The sequence below is a fragment of the Macrotis lagotis genome, chromosome 1 (genome assembly GCF_037893015.1).
Source record: "Macrotis lagotis isolate mMagLag1 chromosome 1, bilby.v1.9.chrom.fasta, whole genome shotgun sequence".
NCBI classification, from domain to species: Eukaryota; Metazoa; Chordata; class Mammalia; order Peramelemorphia; family Peramelidae; genus Macrotis; species Macrotis lagotis.
The window spans coordinates 393,033,479-393,056,030 of NC_133658.1; the positions used below are offsets into that span (position 1 = coordinate 393,033,479).

Here is a 22,552-nt window from a genome sequence, read left to right on the forward strand (position 1 = left end):
TCCACTATTGCTGATTGCAATTCCCTCCATCCATTCCTCCCCACTACCATATATTATATTTTCTTTCTCCTTTCACTCTGTCCCTCTTCTAAAATGTGCTATAGAGTAGCTGAGTGGTGCAGTGGGCTGATCACTGGCCCTGGTGCCAAGAGGCCCCCAGCCCACGTACCACCCCTGAGACCTAGCAACCACTTGTCTCCATGGTTCTGGACAGGCCACCCAATCCCAGCCCCTTGCAAGAAGTAAAAAAGAAAATGTGTTACATCTGGCTATTCTCTCCTATGATCTACCCTTTCCTCTATCACCCACATACCCCGCTTCCCCCTTTCCCCCTTCCCTCCTTTTTTACTCTAGATGTCTATACCCTATTGAGTGTGTATATTGTTTCCTCTCTGAGCCATTTCTGATGAGAGTGAAGTGCCCTCATTCTCCCTTGCCTTCCCCTTCCATATCATTGCAAAAACTCATTGTAAAAAATATGTATATATACATTTTTATATGAAATATTTAGACTTTTCCACCTCTCCCTTCTCTTACTCCCAGTTAATTTCCCTTTTAGTCATTGACTCCATTTTTACAATTTTTTTTCAAATTCAGCTCTCTTTTGTGTTTCATCTATAAAAGCTCCTTCTACCTGCTCTATTAAATAAGAAATTTCATATTACTATTATCAGTGTCATTTTTCTATGCAAGAATACATGCAGTTCAACATCATTAAGTACCTTGCATTTTTACCCTTCTCCTCCACTCTCTGTGCTTCACCTGAGTCCTATATTTTAAAGTAAAACTTTCTGTTCATCTCTGGTCATTTCAACAGAAACATTTGAAATTCTCCTGATTCGCTGAAAGTCCAGCTTTTCCCCTGGAAGAAGATGTTCAGTTTTGCTGGGTAGTTGACTCTTGGTTGCATTCCAAGCTCTTTTGCCTTCCAGAATCTTATATTCCAAGCCCTATGAGCCCTTAATGCAGTTGCTGCTACATCCTGTGTGATCCTGACTGCAGCTCCATGATATTTGAATTGTGTCCTTCTGGCTGCTTTTAATTTTTTTTTTTTTATTTTTGACTTTGGAGTTCTGGAACTTGGCTATAATATTTCTGGGAGATCAGTAGATTCTCTCAATTTCTATTTTGCCCACTGCTTCTAGGATATCACGGCAATTTTCCTAGAGGATTTCTTTAAAAATGAAGTCAAGGCTCTTTTCCTGCTCATGACTTTCAGGTACCCCAGTAATTTTTAAATTATCCTTCCTGAATCTGTTTCCCAGATTAGTTGTTTTTTCAATGAGATGTTTCACATTTTCTTCTAATTTTTCATTCTTTTGGTGTTGAAGCAATGTGTCTTGACTTCTTGTAAAGTCATCATCTTCCTTTAGTTCCATTCTACATCTGAACAATTTGCTTTCTTCAGAGAGCTTTCCTTTTCCATTTGGTCAATTCTGCTTTTTAAAGCATTCTTCTCCTCAAAAACTTTTTGAACTGTTTTATCCAGTTGACTTAAGCTGTTTTTTTAACATGTTCTCTTCAGCATTTTTTTGTTTTTTAACATGTTATCTTCTTCAGCATTGACTAAGGTGCTGACTTCTTTTTCATGTTTTTCCTGCATCTCTCTTATTTTTTTCCCAAATTTTTCTTCTATCTCCCTTACTTGATTTTCAAAATCTTTTTTGAGCTCTTTCATAGCCTGAACCCAACTTCTATTTTTCTTGGAGTCTTTAGATGCAGGAGCTTGTACTTCATCATCTTCAGATTGAGTGTTTTGATCCTTCTTGGGATCATAGACAAAAGAATTTCTCAGTGGTGTTCCTCCTTTTTTCTCTGTTTACTCATTTCTCCAGCCTGTGCCTGGTTTTGGTGTGCTTCCTGAGTTTTTGAGTATTATTGGGACACCCACTTTGGGGGGATATTTTGGGACACCCCACTGGGACCTTTATTCCTCCAACAGCATCTTTAAGAGAGACATAACTCATTCAGTAAAGTAGACCCTTTATCTGGCAAACCAGTTAATTCTAGCTGTTGAATATAGTTGAAATTCATAAAAGTGAATTTCGCTAAAATTTTTTTAATTCATATTTTCAATTAAGAAAATTTTTTTCTCTTCAAATGAATTAAGTCCTATTGTATTTAAATCTATACAACATAGGGAATATTCCTGGTCAACATTATTTAGTCCGAAGAATCAACTTAAGATATCAGAAAGGATAAGAGAGGGAAGAAAAGACAGAAAAAGGGGAAAAAAGAAAAGTGTGAGATGAAATACCCATCTACCTGATCTCAGATTCCAGGAAAATGATCAAAACCAACTTAATAATGGCACTAGATGTCAAATGCCTTTGCTTCAAATAGGAGAGCTTCATTTCTACTTTTTAAAAAAGCTTTCAGCTTTATTGAATTACTTGAAATTTCTCCATAATGGCTGAAATAAAATCATATTTATTCAATGCTGCATTAAAGGCCATGATTATGGAGAAATCTATTTTATATCTCAAATATTAAGGAATGAAATATTATTGGATTTCTGGGCATATCATTAAATCCCTTTTGGACATTTGATACAGCTCTTCCTCAGCTTTCCCTTTTCAAATTTGTTTAAACCAGAATTCAGATTTTATGACATCTCAGAGAGAATAGGGTTTCTCCCCCTCCAAGGCAGCTAGTACATTAGTTGTTCTAAAACTGAGAATTTCAGGGAGGGAGGGACAGGAGAAATTAAATTACAGTATGTTTGCTTCCATTAAGAAATCTAAGAGGAAATAGCTACATCTGGCTCCATTTCTTTGCCAAATTCTTTGTTTAATTGTTTTGCAATTTGAAGAAAATCACAGACCATGAGACAAAATTGATAAAACTAACTAAAAAAATGTGGCAAGCACTCTACAGGAATTATAACTATGTTACCATGGTAATGGACATTTATAACTTTAACCTCTGCCCTTAGTTTTCACCAGGGGCTATTCTGAAAAACCATTCTCTCCATTTCTCAAATGTGATTTATAATCTCATTGATTTGGATGGTTTGTCCAAAGATGCAGATTCTAAAACTTTGGTGCCTTTCTATCCTGTTCTACTACTGTCCATGTCCTTCTAGAAGTTCATCATGTGCTGTAGATCTTTTTAATATCGGGCTCATACAGATGTACCCCTTTGAAAAAATATTTCCTTTTGTTTATGGGATGGGGAGGTAGGAAGTGAAGCAACCATTAATATAAAGATCCATCTATAACTTTACCCACCAGGATGTTGAGATAATAATAGAAATAAACCAGTTCTACAAACTCTCATAAGAAACATAGAGATCTTGGTATATATTCTTAGAAGTAAGGGACAAATAGCTTTTTTTAATGAATATTTTCAAGGTTAAAAGTCCCTGAAACATATTGGTTCATATTGAATTCAGATTAAAGGCTCATGTATACTCTGACACTTTTAGAAATCACTTTAATACTTTGTCTATGCATGTTCAAGGATGAAAAAATCGCAATGAACCAAACCTACAATAATTATTTGAAAAATTATACAGGACTTAAAGTTTGAATAAAGACTATACTTGCATATTAGAATTTGAGCCTTTCCACAACACTGAAAGTAAGATTGTAATCCCCATTATTTAGATAGATATAGAGATTTGGAAGAAGTTAAGTTACTCGCCCACAGTCATCCAACTAGCAATGATCATAGAACACCCTTTGGTTCCAGTCTAGCCTCCTCCTTTAACAATATCTTCTAGAGATAGTAAAGATTTCTGGAAGGGCAGATATAATGGCAGCAGAGGTAGGGACCAAGAAATAATGTGAAGGTAAAACAATTCATCTTTGTCTCTTCCAAATCTATAATTTAATTATTTCATTACTATATAACTTATATAATTATAGCTTATATATGCTGATTGTTAAGAATTACCTGATGCTGAAAGAGGCACAAGTTGATTTCTAACCTTAAATTTTCAGTGGACCAGGGGCTTATTAATCATTTTATGGTGAAGCCTTGGCTATGTAATATTTGGTATGAAATCTATCTGAGAGTTTTATTGGGCAGAAAACTCAGTATGTGCTAATAATTGTGACACTGAAACCAAAAATAGCAATGCAATCTTGTTATTATTGTTCATTCATTAGATTTCTGCAAAAAACAAATCAAAGTAAAACAAAATATTTTGTTACAGAGTAAGAGAGACTATATTCTTGTCATTCTGTGTTCTATTCAAACCTCATTCAATACATTCTTTTAATTTTTTAGGTTTTTGCAAGACAGCGGGGTTAAGTGACTTGCCCAAGGCAACACATCTAGGTAATTATTAAGTGTCTGAGGCTGGATTTGAACTCAGGTCCTCCTGACTCCAGGGCCAGTGCTCTATTCACTGTGCCACCTAGCTGCCCCCAATACATTCTTTTAAGCCCTAAGTACTATACTTCAGAAAGGAAATGGGCAAAATGGATAACATATAGATGTCAAACAATGTGGTTGAGGGACTGGAGAACTTTTCATAAAAGGGTCAGTTCAAGAAACTGGAGATGCTTAACCTGGAAAAGAGAAATTTTGGTGAGGATATAATAGCTACTAAAGGTTTTGAAGTCTTGACATAGAAAGAAGGATTAAATATATTCTGTGTGGAGCAATGGGGGAAAATTTATACAGAGATGGATTCTTCTAATAATTAATATAAAATGGCAGTTTGTTAAGATGAATTTTGAAACCTTGACCAAATCTGAGATTTTATGGTTCTAGATCATAACTTTTCAGACAAAACTGACTTTAATTTCTTTGAATTATGCTTAAATGTTTGACATATCAAAATATCTGTGATGTGATCAAACCTGTGCAGCACTTAATACAATGAAGTTTCATTAATGCAAATAATGAATCCCATGAAGTAATAGTCATATAGACTTAAATTCTTACTTATCAAAGTTATAATTATGTAAAAATGTGGTAGTATGTTCTTACTCAACAACAACAAGCAATGAGTATTTAAATAATGCAAACATTTAGGAATTTTTTATTCTCAATAATCAAAATCTAGCAGCACAACTCTTCCCATGCTATTCTCCATGTTTTTTCATGGATTCTTTCTGAACAACCTAACATGATGGAGGTCTTTCTCTAGGTCAATGATGTTAAATGGAGTGGTCACCTACTTATTTGCCACTCACAATGCAGCTGAATCAAAATAAAATGCAATTGAGAAATAGTTAACAAATAATAAAAAATACAATAAAACAAAAAACAATTACATTTTGAAAGCAAGTCAATAAGCAGCCTGTAGGTATGTTTGCCCTAATTAGTGACTCCCATTTCTATCTTAGAGAACCCATGGTGTTAACATAGGGCTTTCCAACTGTTATCTCTTATTCTTAATATATGACTGCTACTCCTCATCCCTTTTCCCCATCACAAATATTCTTATCAGTAATTATCAGTAATAATCACAGTGATATATATACATATATATATATAAACATACATATTTATAAAAACGCATATACATATACATATATAGATATAGATATATAAAGAGAGTGTTAACATAGGGCTTTCCATATATTATTTCTGTCTGTCTCTCTCTCTCTCTTTTTTTTAGTTTTTGCAAGGCAATGTGATTAAGTGGCCACACAGCTAAGTAATTATTAAGTGTCTGAGGCCGGATTGAACTCAGGTACTCCTGACTCCAGGGCCAATGCTCTATCCACTGTACCACCTAGCTGCCCTCATCTCCTATCCTTAATATATGACTACTACCCCTCATCCCTTTTCCCATCACATATATTCTTACTGATAGCCACAGTTATATATATATAAAACACAAACATAAATATTTATAGAAACACATACAAACACACACACACACACACATATATATATACATATATATACATATATATGTATATATATATATATATATATATATATATATATATATATACAGAGAGAGAGAGAGAGAGAGAGAGAGAGAGAGAGAGAGAGAGAGAGAGCTCAACTTATATTATTTTAGTGCCCACTAAGTCCAGGGGAGCTTTTTTTCTTCAGAGACTGTAGTGATCACTATCATATAACATTAATGGGAGAACAAGAATTTTAAAATTTTGCCTTTTCTATTCCCTGGAGAATAGCTTATAAAATTGTTGGAAACACTTTATATTTTTCACATTTTAATACAGTTTGCATTCTTTCTCATATTCAATTGTCCATCTTTCTCCTATTCAATTGTCCATTCAGTTGTCCTTGTACAAGTTAGCTATGGTCAGTCACACTGACCATCTACAACTGTCTCAGATATGTTCAGTGAGGTATTAAGTCAATGAATTATCAACTCAAAAATAAGTCATAATTTAGACATAATGAAAATAAGTGTTTTCCATTTTTTCATTTAATTTATTTTTGATAAATTGTTAGACTAATCTCTTTTGAATGAGCATAGTTTTTTTTGTGAGGGAGATTCTATAATAGTTTGGAACTTGATGCAATTAAAACAACAGTATCCATAGATGGGGTGTCTGAAAGATCTCAACATCTCCAGGAAATTCTTTTGCACAGGATATCCTGTTGTAAGCCTATTTCTCCTAGTTTTATGTTTTATTTGATGTTAATAATCAGAAAGAATTGAAGTGAATTATTTCTGTAGTTGCATTGATCAAGGAATCTTGAATGATTGACTCCTTGTTGAAAGAGAACCTATAAGAGACTATTTTGCTCTACCATGTTAAAAACTTTTTAAGATTTATAAATGATAAAAACAGTGTATCTCAAATATAGTCAATTGTGTAATGTGTACCTATTCCTCTTTAATTCTACAACATTTAATCAATCAATAAGCAGTGACACATGGGAAAATCACCACAGCAGATTGTTTTTACTATTCTCCTTCCTCTCTAATATCATCAGTTTTAGGAATTCCTAGTTTGGAAACCCAGAGATTATCAGCATAGATGTATATTATAGTCTTAGAAAGATACCTATTACACTGAACTGTTAAGTGGTTTATTAATAGTTGTATAACTATTGTATATGAAAGGCAAGACTTGAAAACAGTTTTTCTTTTCTTTTTTTTTTAACTTCAAGACTGGTCTTTTTATACTAGTGTCTCTCCTCTCCTTTTTCCTCCTCTCCCTCCTTTCCTTTCTCCTTTTTTTCTCTTTCTTATACTTCTCCCTTTTTCTCTTCACTTCTACTTCCTATTTTTTCTCTCTTCTTTCTTTTCTTTGCATATAGACAAACCATGAAATATACATATACAGAGAGATCAAAAATGCCTTGTATAAGCAAATATAAAATGTAAGTTCAGATGAAGGGAACAACATAGGAATACAGGGGAATCAGCTCAGTTCTTGGTCCTTACATGTAAGTTCCCTAATTATAACTAACACCTCACATCTTAATCTTAGAAAAAACATTCTGTGAACTGACAGATGGTGTTGCTATGGAGTCTTCAACTTCCTCTATGGCTGCAGATGCATACTACCCATGTCGCAGGCTGAAAATGATCATTGGACGGATGGTTTCCTAGGAAAATATTTAAACAACAGAAATACTCTAGAAAGGGGAATGGAGTCCAATTTGTATGTCATCATTCAAAGGCAATAGGAAAGAAAATTAAAGACAATGTGGTCTGCAATTTAGAGACTATTAATTTGACTTTAAACTAATCCTTACAAAGGCACGAACTAGGATTTCTTTATTGTGTATTCTTTTGTGTGGGTTCTTGTGTGGTGTTGTGTGTGTGTGTGTGTGTGTGTGTGTGTGTGTGTGTGAGAGAGAGAGAGAGAGAGAGAGAGAGAGAGAGAGAGAGAGAGAGAGAGAGAGAGGAGAGACCTTTGGCTGTCAGCTGGAGCCTATGAACACTTTCTTAAATCTCTAAATATAATATAAAAGAAAATACATAGAATAGAAATTACAAGGGAAGTCAATTTTATCAAAGTAAAATAATCAAAATATTTTTAAATGGGCAATTTAATGGGCACAGGCTTAAGAATGCTTGCTCTAAGACAAAGATCTACTCAATCTCCAACTCTGAACCTAACAATATGAACACAGAAATAAGATAGCTTTAGAAAAAAAAGGATACTTGGTATTACATCCTATAAGCCCAGTATGACAGGAACCTCAAATTGTCCCAGAACTTTTTTACTCATATATGAATATAGAATAGAATCTAGTGGGGGCAGTGTTCAGTTTTTACTGATATCTTGTTGATAAATCATTCAATCAATAAGCATTTATTAATCACTATTAATTAACCAGGCATTCTACTAGAAACCAGGGAGAAACAGAGTTGATAGATTCAAAGCTAGAAAGAACCTCAGAAATCATCCAGCTCACTGCTCTCATGTTTGATTTGAGGCAAAACCTTTCACTTCACAAATGAGAAAGTGAGATCATGTGATTTCCCTAAATAAATTGAGTAAAATGTTGGAAGAAGAATTTGAACCCATGTTCTCTGACTCTGGAAATAACATTTTTTTTAACCATGCTGTTAAAAATAACTATGGCTAATTTGATGACATTGAAGGGTTTCTAGGGCCTCCCAATGTCACTGGACAATCACCTCCTCAGTTTCCCTAGGCTTCTCACTGTATTTATTCCAGTCACCATTACTTGTACTTTGCCTCCAGCCCAGAATGCCCCCCCGCCTTATCTAAATCCTACTATCAGACTGCAAACTAAAGGGCCTCCATAAATGGATGTTGGTAATATGGATAAAACACACAAGAAATTCTGAAACTACAAGAATGTGAAATGGACACCTTAAGGGTAGTTAGGTAGCATGGCGGATGGAACATCTGCCCTGAACTTAGGCGGACCTGAGTTCAAATTGAACTCAGACACTTGACAATAGCTGTATGATCCTGACAAGTTACTCTATCTCTATTGCCTTGGGAAAAAATAAAGGGATACATTAAATAAAAATTTTAAAATAATAATTTCACAGAATTTCCAAGTTCAAAAAGACTTCAGAAGAGGTCAAATATGATTTCCTCCACAAAACACAAATCTCCTCTATGACTTTTAGAAATAGTGAACTCAGTTTCTCCATTTAGGAATGTTCTACTTGCTAGAGGTTGCCAGCATATGCCTCCCTGTAAATTCTCATTTTTCCTCAGTCTGTCTGTCCTCTAGGCTTAAGTAGAATAAATATCATCGCTTTTCTATGTGACATCCTTTCAAATTTTTGAAGATAGCGACCATTGTTCTGCTAAGTCTCTTTCTTTAGTCTAAATATCTCCACATCCTTCAATAATTTTGGATTTCATTCTTCAATAATTTTGGATTTGTTATAATTTCTAATTTCCTCATTCACTTTTTCATTCTCTGGACGATGCTCTAGTTTTTCAATATTCTTCAAGCTCTAGAATTGGTTGGAATCATAAGATCCCAGAACTCCAGAACTTGAAGGAACCCCAGAAACTATCTGACTCTTCTTAAACAGGAATCCTCTTGATAACAAATGTGATTCATTGTCATAAAGTCTTCTTTTGAAGACCTCTATTGAATAGGAATTTATTAACACTTTTCTTTTGAATAGCAGTATTTTTTAGGAGCTACATTAAGCCTAAAACTGCCTCTTTGTAACTTCTATCCACTGTTATTAATTTGTCCCTCTGTATTCATGCAACAGTCCTTTATTTTTGCAAGGCAACAGGGTTAAGTGACTTGCCCAAGGTCACATGGCCAGGTAATTATTAAGTGTCTGAGGTCATATTTGAACTCAGGTCTTCATGACTACAGGACTGGTGCCCTATCCATTGTACTACCTAGCTGCCCCCCATACAATAGTCCTTTGGATATTCAAAAAAAACTACAATGCTCCCTTTTTTCCAAGTCTTCTCTTCTTCAAGTTGAAGATCTTCAGTTCTTTGAAGAGATTCTCAAATAGTATATCAAAGCCCTTTTCTACTATTCTGGGTGTTTTCTTCTGGATACTCTCCAACTTATCAATATCTGTCTTAAAACCTTAATAATAGAACAATATTCCAGATGCAGTCTTACTGGGGTAGATTACAATGATAATTTTTTCAACATTCTAGTGGTCATCTCTTTCTTACTCTAGTTGAAAGTAATTAAATTCTTAGTTTCTATATGATGCTATTGACATATTGAACTTAGATTTTGCTACAAGTTCAAAATTTTTCAAGATAAATTGCTGCTTAGACTCCCTCATCTTGACCCATCTTGTGCTTGTAAGGTTAATTTTTTGTATTCTGACACCATCATCCTCTCCTGATAGTTTTGTGTCATCTGAAATTTTTTAAAATGAAAAATGTACTTTTTTTATCTAAGTGACTAATTAAAAAAATCTTACACATCATAGGGCTATGAACAGATTCCTGGCATTGAACAATTAATGACTATACTTTGGATTTAGCAAATCAACAAATTCTGAATCCATATAATTATAATACTAATTTACATTTCTCAGTCTTATGCACAAGAACAACATGATAAACTATCAAATGCTTTAGTAAAATTTCTAGGAAAACTATATCACATTATATTGATATGATAATTAAAAGTTCTTAATTAAGTTATTCTGAGTCTGAAGTTATCACAGCCTTTAAAATATTTATTGATCAACTTTTTATTTATTGTAATTTAGATTTTTACTGATGTTTTTGTTTTTTTATAACACTTATTTTCTCAATATTTACTCACATTCATCACATAGAAAAATAATTCTTTAGACAAAGAATAAAAAAGAAAATGTTCAGCAAAATTAATCAACACATCAATCAAGTTTGATGTTATGTAGAAAGTTCCATAGCCATAGTTTGTTAACTATGCAAAGAAGGGTGAGAGCTACATTTCTGATATCACTTTTGGGAGGGCCTCAATCATTCTAATTTCAGAGCAGTCAGTTCTTTTTGTTGTTCTTTCCATTCATATCCTGGTCATTCTATACATTGTTTTATTTACATCACTACTTCAGTTTATGTTTTCTAAACATTCTTGGTATTCATCATATTCATAATTTATTACAGCTTAATAAAATTTTGTTAAATTTATGACAGGACTTGGTAATCACTGTTTTGCTAATATGTTTTAAAATTTGTCAAGAATCAGAGTCAGGCTTACTGGTTTTTAGTTTATAAACCACATTGTCTTCCTGTTTTTTGAAAATGAGAAAAATATTTTCCTTCCTGTTATTTTGTGGTACCTCTCTCATTCTCCATAATCTTTCAAAAATCACTGCAATAATATCTTGCTCTTTCATTGGTATCATATGATTCATATAGACCTTGTGACATGAATTCTTAAAGGGACATACAGGTATTCTCTTACATTCTCTATAGCTATCTTAGGAATTAGCTTCATCCTGAACCCTTTTGTTCTGTTCTTTTCAGACAAAAGATCATTTTCCTTTAGAGATGATAGAAGAATGTGAAGGTTGAGGTTGAACACCTCATTCTTCTTTTCAGTGTTATTATTATCCTCCTACTAGTCTATGAAGAAGTCCTATCCTTTCTCCTTCTTTCCCAATATAGCTTTAAACATTCTTCTGAATGTCCTTAGCTTTCTTCACCAGCCTCCTCTACATTCTGAGTTTTACTGTTTCTGACACTATCCTTACAGAACTGTGTAACATTTTCACATTCATTCTCTGTTCACTGCCCTTGTTTCTGTCTTCTTTATAGGTCTTTTTCAAAATCTAACATATTTGGTAAATTCTCTGATGTGGTCAGACTATTTGTAGTGGACAATATAAATTCAATTTAATTAAAATAAAATGTCCTTGGGTAGGGGGCATGAATGTGACTTACCAGAATGAGAGAAAACAAAAGATGAGCTCACTTTAAAGCAGGTGAGGAAAACTTCAATGTAGAAAAAATTTTGAACAGGGTTAAAAAAAGATGGGAGAGGCTGATGGATCAGGAAATCTATGAGAGTGGAACATTGGTAAATCCAAGGTAGAAGACTGAGTGAAAATGGGGAGTATTTTGATTTTTGAGTCATTTTTTCAGCTGTGTCTGACTCTTTGTGACCCCATTTGGGGTTTTCTTGGCAAAGATACTGGAGTGGTTTGCCAATTTCTTCTCCAGCTCGTTTTACAGATGAGGAAACTGGGGTAATCAGGGTTAAGTGATTAACCCAGGGTCACACAGCTAATTAGTGTCTAAGGCCAGATTTGACTTCAGGAAGAAAAGTCTTTTTGTCTTCAGCATTCTTTTCATCCTCAGAGTTGGTCTAGGCTAACAGGCCTGTCCAATGCTGAATCAGTTTCAATTTGAGGACCATGTACTATATAACTGAAGAGATAACTAGTTGTTTTGGATGACAATTTGAGAGATCAGTGAATGAACACAAACACAAAATCAAAACCTTTCCAGAACAAATGTGTAACTGAGTAGCTTCTCATGAGTACTTCATTTTTTTTTTTAATGGAAGATGCTATTGCAGATACGTAAGTGACAACTCTTGGAGGACTGAATGCTTGAATGCTTTAATATCACATTGAGAAAACATTATGGCCCTAATTCATAAACTTCTACTTGCTAATGACTGGTTTTTATTAGCCCACAGAGAAAAACATCTGGATAGCATCTTGAGCAGATTCTTGGTCAATTCAGAGCCTATCCATGAACTAAAAGATAAAAGATAAAAATCTAATATAATTCTTTATTTTGACTGACTACAACACTTTCCTGAATGAACAATGAAGAAAGCTGAGTCACAAACAAACCTCCTTTCACCAACTCTGTGAGCAGAGTTTTCAATGATCTATTGAAATAAGAGATCACAGGATAAATCGATGGGACACAAAGCTGATTTAGAAACAATATCTCCTTCATGACTCAGAAAATGACTTCCACTCTCAAAGGCCTCCCATTCTATCTCTCCTTCCTCAACCTTTAATGATCAGGGTATGACATAGACTTTGACTGGAAAAGGCAGTGTGGCACAATTAAATGAACTGAATTTAGGATCATAGGAGCTGAGCTTGAATCCCTATTTTACCACTGACTTCCTATAATTTGAGCAAGTCATTTAGCTTCTCTGGTCTTCAGTTTCCTTAACTGTAAAGTGAGAATATTGGATTACTTATCCTCTGAGATCCCTTTTGTCTATAATTATACACTATTAGAATGCTGCTACCTTTAAGTCCCTTCCAGTTTTAGATCTAGGAAGCCAAGGATCTTTTGTATCTGATGTTTTCAAATGAAGATTTCTAGGAAATAATATGGATAAACATGTTCTTCTTTCCTTTGCCTTCGGGGAATTCAAAGAGTGAATTGAATACAGTATTTTAAAATCAAATAGAAAGAAAGGTCCTCGGTTCTAAATGATTACTGTTTTTCCATCTCCAGAGACAAGCCTATATCTACAATGATTTACTGATGTGGATATAGTGAAACCTTTTATCAAGAAATTCCATAGACTAGATGGTGTTTAATAGCCAGTCTAACAAAGATGTAATTTGTTTATGTTTACAGAATGATAAAGTAAGAGCTCAACAGGATCAGTCTATCCTTCACCAGTATAGTACACAACCTCTCTGTCCCTTCTCCCCCCAGTATAATTTTGATCCTTCTCCTTCCATGTTGGACCTACCCAATACATTTGAGGTCTTCTTTTGGTTCTTGGGACATTCTTGTGTGGCAATTGGGTTGAACATTAAATATTTCTGATAATATATGATATGTTTTTCAAAAAGTTTTATTAGATATGTTCTGAAGTTTTCTAATTGGGGCTTTGTTTAAAGGGGCTTTGTGGGTCATAGGGTAGGGAAAGGAATGTAGCTGGGAGAAAGAAAAATGAATATTGGTATCATGGGACCTTGGTTTGAATCCTGGCTCTGCTGCTTATGAGCTAGGGTAAATTGCATCATCTCTCTGGTTTCATTCAGCACTATACATCTCAAGAGTTGGATTAGATTGTTTCTAGGGTTCCTTCCAACTCTAGATCCTATGAATTTTTGTTGTTGTCTGGTGAGGTCTGGATGGTGATAGGAATCTAATTAGTTTCAGGTGAAAAGAAGATATAGGGAATACTTAGCTCATGAGGGTCATTCATGGCACTTCAAAGGCATTTGGGGCAATTGGTACCCTAAACTCTGACTCTTCCTTCTCTGCATACTCATCTAAACTCTTCTGCAACTATAGGTGCCCCCTTTTTCTGGTTTCTTCATTGTATCTTCTTTTCTACCCTTCACTACCTCCCTCAGCGAAGTTCTCTCCTGACTTAAAAAACCAAAAATAATAGATAATATTAACATAAAATTTTAAAGTTTACAAAATTTTTCATATATGTTATCTCATTTGATTCTAATAAGAACTCTATAAGGAATATGTTATTAACCCCATTTAGATATTATTATCATTGGATTTTGGAGATAAGGCCATTGAGGCTAGAATGAAGAGACTTGCCCAAGGCCCATATAATGATGAAGAATCTGAAGCAGGATCCCAACTGAGATCTTTCTGCTCCATCCTTTGACTCATTTCTTTCTCTCAGGTTACATTCCCTTCATATTTCCAGTCCCTTCTCCCCTGTAAGTTCAAGGGGATAAACAGAGGCATGGCACAGAAGCAAGTAAAAGAGCAAAACATTCCAGCTCTTTCAAGTTTTATTTCTTCTCTCCAGGTGGATATTGTTTAAAAATTCACTGTTCATCAAACATGTATTTGCTTTATGTAAATCAATTAAAATTGCAAAGAATACAGTACTTCCCTTTCATGCACTATAGTGATGAGTTTCCATTTTAATGAGAACTGGGAACAGTGTAGTGATTTCTACATTCCTTCAAGTTGCAGTGGGATTTTATAGAATATATCCTTATAGAACCTCAACTAAAGTGTCCTTCTCTGCTGACTTATCATGGCATGAAGGTGACCCTGGGCTGTCAAAGGCAAGGCCAGCAAAATGCAAGTTCTGGCAGCTCCTACTAGCTGGACAGGCATTGTATACTATCTTAAGGACAGACAGTGTGTCTTTTGCTCAAGGATCAGTCTAGCTAATAAGGATAATAAAGATGATGATAATGTTAATTAGCAAGAAATGATGATAATTAGCAACAATGATGATGAAAATGATGATAATTAGTATAATAATAGCAACAACCTGCATTTATATAGTTCCTTTAAAGTTTGCAAAGTAATATATATATATATATATATATATATATATATATATATATATATATATATATAGTTTTATTCACACCAATCCTGTGAGGGAGATTCAATTATTCTTCCCATTTTATCAATGAGGAAATTTTGATGGAAATAGATTAAAGTACAGTAAAGGAAAAAGAACACTAGATCTCAAACTACAGCATCTGGATTTGAATCTTGCCCCTGAGGCTTTAACCTCCCTGGGGCTTAGTTTCCTCAAATCTATAATGAGGGGATTGGATTAGAAAACCTCTGAGGTTCTGTAGATCCACAACATGCAATATTCTGAGATTTCATGTTATCAAGTCAGAAGATACCTTAGACATCATCCTAACTCTGCATTTTACTGATTGGGAAATTGTGATCAAGAAAGATTAAAGTGACTTCGCAGGGTCACACATCTGGTTAGTGTCAAAGACTGTCAAAGACTGAGTGTCTTGACTCCCAATCTAGGATGCTCCCATCTTCCTCCCTCATCCCATACCTTGTTAATTTAATTCTATAACAAATTAATCTTCTCTCAAAGACTAGGGCCATTGAGAAGCAAGTCTATTGGGACCTTGAAAAAAATTTCCTCAAATGAATATTCACAATTTTCTTGGCTTCTCATTTATTTTTGATATTTTGATTATTTTTATCCCTTTGATCAAGAACTGATTTTCCTCCTGTATTTTTCTTAGATTTGCTGATTCCTTTGTTAATAATAACATACTATGTTTATTGCCTTATATATTTAAAAGAGCATGAACTTTTGTTCTTTGTAGAAAAGAGAAAGAAAGGAATGAAGGAAAGAGGAAAGGAAAGAAAGAAGGAAGGTAAAAGAAAGGAAAAGAGGGAGGAAATAAGTATTTAAGTGTCCTGAATGAACCAAGCACTTTGCTAAGCACTTAGGAGGAGATGCTTATATTATTCTCATTTTATTGTTGAAGAAATTAATGCAAAAAGAGACTTTGACTTGCCCAGGGTCAAGCAGCTGGTAAGTATCTGAATCAGGATTGAATTCAGATCATCCTTGCCTAACCCTCTATTTATATCACCTAATGCCTTGTGGGATTAAAAAAAATTAGTTGTTTTTTCTCTCTCTTCTAATCCTTTGTTTTGTTCCTCTTTTTAAAACTTGTGTTCTACAGCCAATATTCCTCTTCTTTCTTTTCACAGTCTCTGAAGGTGATTAGCAGAAAAGTTTGGTATTTAATTTCTTTTATAATGTCCTTCCTTACCTGGGACCAAAATATTAGAATCAATATTATCAACAGCAAAGGTTCATGTTCCTATAGCACATGAAGGTTTATTAAACAATTTTCTCACAATCTTAGAAAGAGGCTAGAGATGTACAGTTTATCTCTCTTCAAGCCACCTGATGACATCCCCATGTTATATCTGCCACATATGGGACTTTGTCACACACACACACATGAAAATAATAATCCTCTTTAAAATATATTAGATAGAGACTCATCTAGCCTCTGTTTGAAGACTTCAAGGATTTTACTCAGTTCCTCTGAAGGCAAGCCATTCCACTTAAGTGTTACCAATATTTTCCTCTCTTGGTCTGGCCCTATGGGATCATCCAGGAGTTGGCAAAAACATGGTCTGTGGGCCAAGTCTGACTTAGCTAATGGGCTAAGAAGGGTTTCTCCATTAGCTTGCAGGCCATACAAGCAGCTGACTATATTTGGCCTATAGATCAAAGTTGGCCAACCTCTTATCTAGACCAATTTTCTCATTTTTTAGATGAAGGAAAGAATCTAAGAGATAAAGTAACTTGCCCTAAGACACACAACTAAGACTTAAATTCAAGTCTCCTTTCCCCAGCAGCTTTACCATACTTAACTATCTTGAAAGGATTATCTAGTCCTGTTTTTACAAATAAGTAAACCTAACTCAAAGAGGATATGGGCTCTGACCAGGATCAAACACTTAATCCTTAGAAGAACCATCATGAGAATCCCAAGTTTTTCTTTCCATTGCAATCTTCTTTCTAATATGTACATTAAATGGAGCTCACTTGAATAACATGATAGTGCAAATTAAAAATCTGATCAATTACCCTCCTCATGGGGAATTTAAATTCAGACTGTTTCTATTCAGAGGCATAAAGCCATATAAGTCTTCCAAGATGCTGCCTGAAGAGCTAGTTCTAATCTTCTAAATCCTTTAATCAAAAAATTACAATGAGAACAAAGTCCTACCATTTGGGTGGCTCCACTCTTTCCTGAGGCATGCAACATGGTATAGATCATTTAAAAAAGCCCCTCTTGAATAATATTTAAAAAGTGACCATATTGTCCTTTATTTAACCACAATTTCTAATGGAACAAAAAAAAAAACCAAGTGCTCACAACCTTGGAGAAAACATCTTAAGAGCACACTAAGTGTTATTTTGTCTTTGGGTTCTCCACCTTTATAAGTTAAATTCAATTCGATAAATATTTATTAAATGCCTATGGTGCATTAGACACTGTGCAATATAAAGATACAAACAAAATGGTCCCTGACTTCATTGAGAATGGCAATGAATTCTACTGGGGCACATGGAATGCGTGTTTGGAAATACAGGGGCTAGTGAGGTCAGTCCGAGGAGGGGTACAATCATAATATAAAAATAGCTAAGTCAGAGAAGACTTACTGTTATAGGGAGAGTTCCAAGTGAAAATTATGATTATTAATATATTGGCATATGAGACTCAATAGTATAGTTTTGCTAAGAGGTCTTGTTTCCTGGGAATAGAATGAGAATACAAGGAAAACATAGAATTCAGCATCATAAATTGGATTGATGGTGAAGGACCTTAAAGAAAATCTAATCCATTACTCTTATTTTACACATGAAGAAACTGAGACTTAGAAAGGTAAAATGACCTATCAAAGGTCAGTAAACATGCAGAGCCTGAATTGGAATTCAAGTCCCTCAATTCTGGCTTGCATGCTATTTCTCTGTACCTTATTGATTACTCTTGAGCACCCCAGAATGAAGGGTAGGTAAAGAAATGAGTTCCATATCTCTAGGTGGTCAAGCAAAGTCTGGATGACCCCAACTTAAGATATGTCAGGGGGAATCCTTATTATTGTAGGAATCAGGCTAAAGCATCTCTGAAGGAATTTCCAATTCTAAAAGTCTACCATCTCCCCCTCTGAACTCCAACAGCAATTAGAATTTTATAACCCCATGTTTTTAACCTTATTCTGAAATTAATCATGTTTTGATTCCAGACACCTCTTCTATTGCTGTTTCAGAAATATTATTTAAATCTTGTCATATAATTTATGTTTTGTGCTATTTCCCCCTAAGCTTAGCAAGCTCTGTGAAGACAGAAGAGTATTGAATTTTTCTTTGGCTGCCCTCACTCTCACCTTGCACAAAGCATCACAAAAATTGGTGGTTGGTTTAAAAAATATATTCACCCAATTTTTAAGCCACAGGCAGGTCTAGAGAGGTAAAGTTTGGGCAGCTTATTTTAATTAACCAATAAATATTTATTAAATGCTTATTATGTGCCAGCATTTGGCTTAGCTATGTTTGGAATTCTAAAGAAAAAAAAATAAACCACAGTTTCTGTTTTACAGGAACTTATACCCTAACTAGGTAGAAACAATAATGAAATAAATTGAGAGTGCAAGATAGGAAAAAGGCAAATGCTAAACTGTGTTGCACTATCTGGCCCATAGTAGTAACTTAATAAATGTTTATTGAATAATTGATATGAAGATAATAAGAGCTTAGAAAAAGGAGTTGGCACAGTTATAGAATACCACATATGTGAACTTTGAATGATGGGTGTGTTTGGAAAAATTGACAGGAAGGAGGACAACATTCAATTTATGAAGAATGGTGTATATATATATATATATATATATATATATATATGCATATATATATGTCCACTGAATAATTTTTCAATATTAACAGTTATTTATTATTTATATATTATGATTTTTCCATGACTGCCATGAGCATTCCAACAAAAAGCCTTATTAATGAAAAAGATGGGCTCATCATATGGAAAAACTGAGAAATAATGATATTTTTTTTTGATATCTCCCTCCCCTACTCCCTCAACTCAAAGGAAAGACTTCCAGTATTTGAGGTAGAACTAGCAAATTCAAATGATATTATATATATATATATGTATGTATATATATATATATATATATATATAATATATACTTTAAAACAAACACTGAAAAAATATTAGCTGCATTGTAGGTAGAAAACTGAATTTTAAGTTGAGAAGATGCTAACTGGAATGCTATCTATAAAATAGGGATAATAACTAGAGCTACCTCATAGATTTGTAGTGAGGATCAATTTAATATATGAAAAAGTAGTTAGGCTAGCTATTGTCATTATCCAGATTATATACATGAATTATGGAAAGCTGTGGATAAGAATCAAACACAGTGATAACACCCGGAGGGTTATAATCTACACAAGTGGAGGGAGCAATCATGCCAATGAAAGTCATGATCCATCCAAGTAACAAATAAGATTTTTTATTTGTGATAAACTTAGTGAAAAGTTTCGCGCCATCTTCTTGTTTTTCAAAGCACATATGGTTAAAAAGTGTCAGTGAAGCCCTATGTGAATGGAATGAATATTTGGATTTATCTTGTGCTTTTGAATTACTACCATTTCCACTGACTAGACATTCAGATTACAGTTAGTCTGTATCTGTCAAATCTTCTATATGCTGTTAAGGCAACCTAACAGGCAGAAGCATCTGTTGTCTTCTGGGGGAAGGTAGAATATTCTTCCACCAATGAACATTTTCAGGGAAAATTCTGACACAAATTTCTTTTGAAATCATATGGCTTGGCTGAGAATATCCAAAAGGGAAATTAAGACTTTTTTTCTCCAATATCTTTCTGCTACCCAGTTCTACTTTTCCCAAATACTACCCATACAGAAGATTTATGGTACCTCAGATACTTCTGGAGAGAATCAGTTACATGCTCTTCCTCAAGCTACCAGTGCTGAAAATATCTTTAAATATAGAGAAAAATAAAAAAGAAAGGAAGAAATGATGAGCAGAAAAAGAAAGGTTTCTAACCTTGATGGAGCAAGACTAGGTTTATGGAAATCAGAACAACAATATGGTGAAAAGAACCCTGGTCTAAAAGTCAGTAAATAATTTCTGAAATTAATGAGTACAGAGGGTACTTTAGCAGTAATCAGTGCAAGATCTACCTAAATAGGATCTACCTAAATAGGTAGATCTAAATCACAGATTTAGAGTTAGAAAAGTCCTTAGAAGCATCTAATCTGAATTCCTCATTTCACAGATGTGAAAACTGAGGATCAAGTAAGTAACCACCCATAATCTAACAGGTAGTAAGTGGAAGGATCAGTAATAAAATGATCATTCTTAATTTCCCTTTTGGATATTCTTGGATCTGAGTCTACTAGAAGAGGGAACTAGAACAAGACACTCCTTTTCTCCTGGTCTCACTTTTTATTATTGTTGCTGTTGCTGTTGTTGTTGTTTAGTTGTTTTAGTCATGCCTGACTTTTTGTGTTGTTTTTTTCCTTGGCAGATAGTGGAGTGGCTTGCCATTTCCTTCTCTAGTTCATTTTACAGATGAGGAAACTGAGGTAAGCAGAGGTAAGTGATCACATAGCTAGTTAAGTGTCTGATGCTGAATTTGAAGATGAGTCTTCCTGATTTTACTTCTATTTTACTATTTTACTTCCTGATTTACTTCTATCACTTGTAAAAGGAAAGGTGTGACACTGAGAATCTCAGAAGTCCTTCTAAATTCCAATAGCTGTAATTTTTGGATACTAAGATAAAGAGATATGAAATCACAGGAAGATACTAGCATAGTCCTAAAGGAATTATACTCTTTAAAGCATGTAAAGTATAAAAAAGAAGTGATTCCAATCTCTAAGGAATCCTTTAGGATCATATGGAACATATGGTTTACGTTCAGAGGATCATATATTTAGAGTGATAAAGGACCTTATACTTATCTAATCTAATTCCTTCATTCTTACAGATGGAAACTGAGATCCAGAAAGGTTAAATAACTAGTAAATCTCACTAATCATTGGAAATGACATGAATTTAAAAGTACAAGATAAATCCACACATCCTTACCATTTACATTATATAGTTTGAATAACAAAAATTAAAAGAAATTTTCCACTAAAGTATATAAAAATAATAATGAAAGATGGGATTGAATACATCAACAGGAGCACAGGGATATGGGACAGAGGTATCTTCTAGCATGAGAAGGAATTAGAAGATAATAGAAGATATAGAAATAATCTAGTCCAACATTGTCATTATATTGATAAGAAACCCATAGCCCAGAGAGGGGAACTGAACTAACCATGAAAGTTGTAAGTAAGTATTGAGAGAGAAGACAGAAGGGCAGCAAGGACAAATTTTGATTTCCACATAACTTAAATACTTTATCTGCCTATTGGAGATGGCAGATGATCAGGAGGAAACTTAAGTGATATATGGAGGAAAATTGTTGAACTTATTTTCCCTCTTGCACTGTTTTTTGAATTATGTGAAAGTCATATTTCTATATGGCTGAGCAAACTCCCTCATACCCAAAAAGTGGTGAAGTGGAAAGAAAACTGGATCTGTAGTCAAAGCATGATCATTTTATTACTGATCCTTCCACTTACTACCTGTTAGATTATGGGTGGTTACTTACTTGATCCTCAGTTTTCACAACTGTGAAATGAGGAATTCAGATCAGATGCTTCTAAGGACTTTTCTAACTCTAAATCTGTGATTCTAGGAACAAAGCAAAATCCTATTTAGGTAGATCTTGCACTGATTACTGCTAAATTACCCTCTGTACTCATTAATTTCAGAATTTTTTAATATTTAAAAAATATTTTTTAAAAACTCTTGTCTTTAAGATTATAGATGTTCTCACTAAAGGTCTTTAGGAGTACCCCAGGATGTATATAGATTTAAGACAAGAAAATGAGTAAAGCACTAGTAAAGGCAGAGGCTAAGAGAGCAATGAAGTGTGTCTCCATACCTGGTTATATTTAAAGTCTGGGATAGAATTTTGAGTAAGGATTTTAGTGATTCAAAATTGGTCATTATGCTCCTGTTTTACTTTCATGACTATACTTCCTTGATTGTCCATACAGATCCTAGCAACAATAATAATAAGAAACATTTATTAAGTGATTACTGTGTTCCTAGCACTGTTCTAAATTCTGGGAATACAAATATAAGCATAAAGACAGTTCCTGCCCTAAAGGAGCTTATACCCTATATATTTTGAATAACAAATAGATCATAATAGGAGAAGATAAAATAAAAGGGTATAAAGTAAGAGTTGAGAAGATACTCATAGGACACATGGTAGATAAATTCAGTGAGTTAGGATTAGAGCCCTATGAGAAATGAAGGAATGAGCATGGCTGGCCAAGGCACTTCCTCAAAATGAAAGATGGATTGAATACATCAACAGGAGCA

General features: G+C 34.1%; 1 protein-coding gene across 7 annotated transcripts in view; it reads right to left on the reverse strand.

Annotated features, from left to right (window-relative positions):
- Positions 1 to 22,552, reverse strand: part of SGCD (sarcoglycan delta) — a 1,459,164-nt gene that overhangs the window by 196,780 nt on the left and 1,239,832 nt on the right. The gene's annotated exons all lie outside the window — the stretch shown is intronic.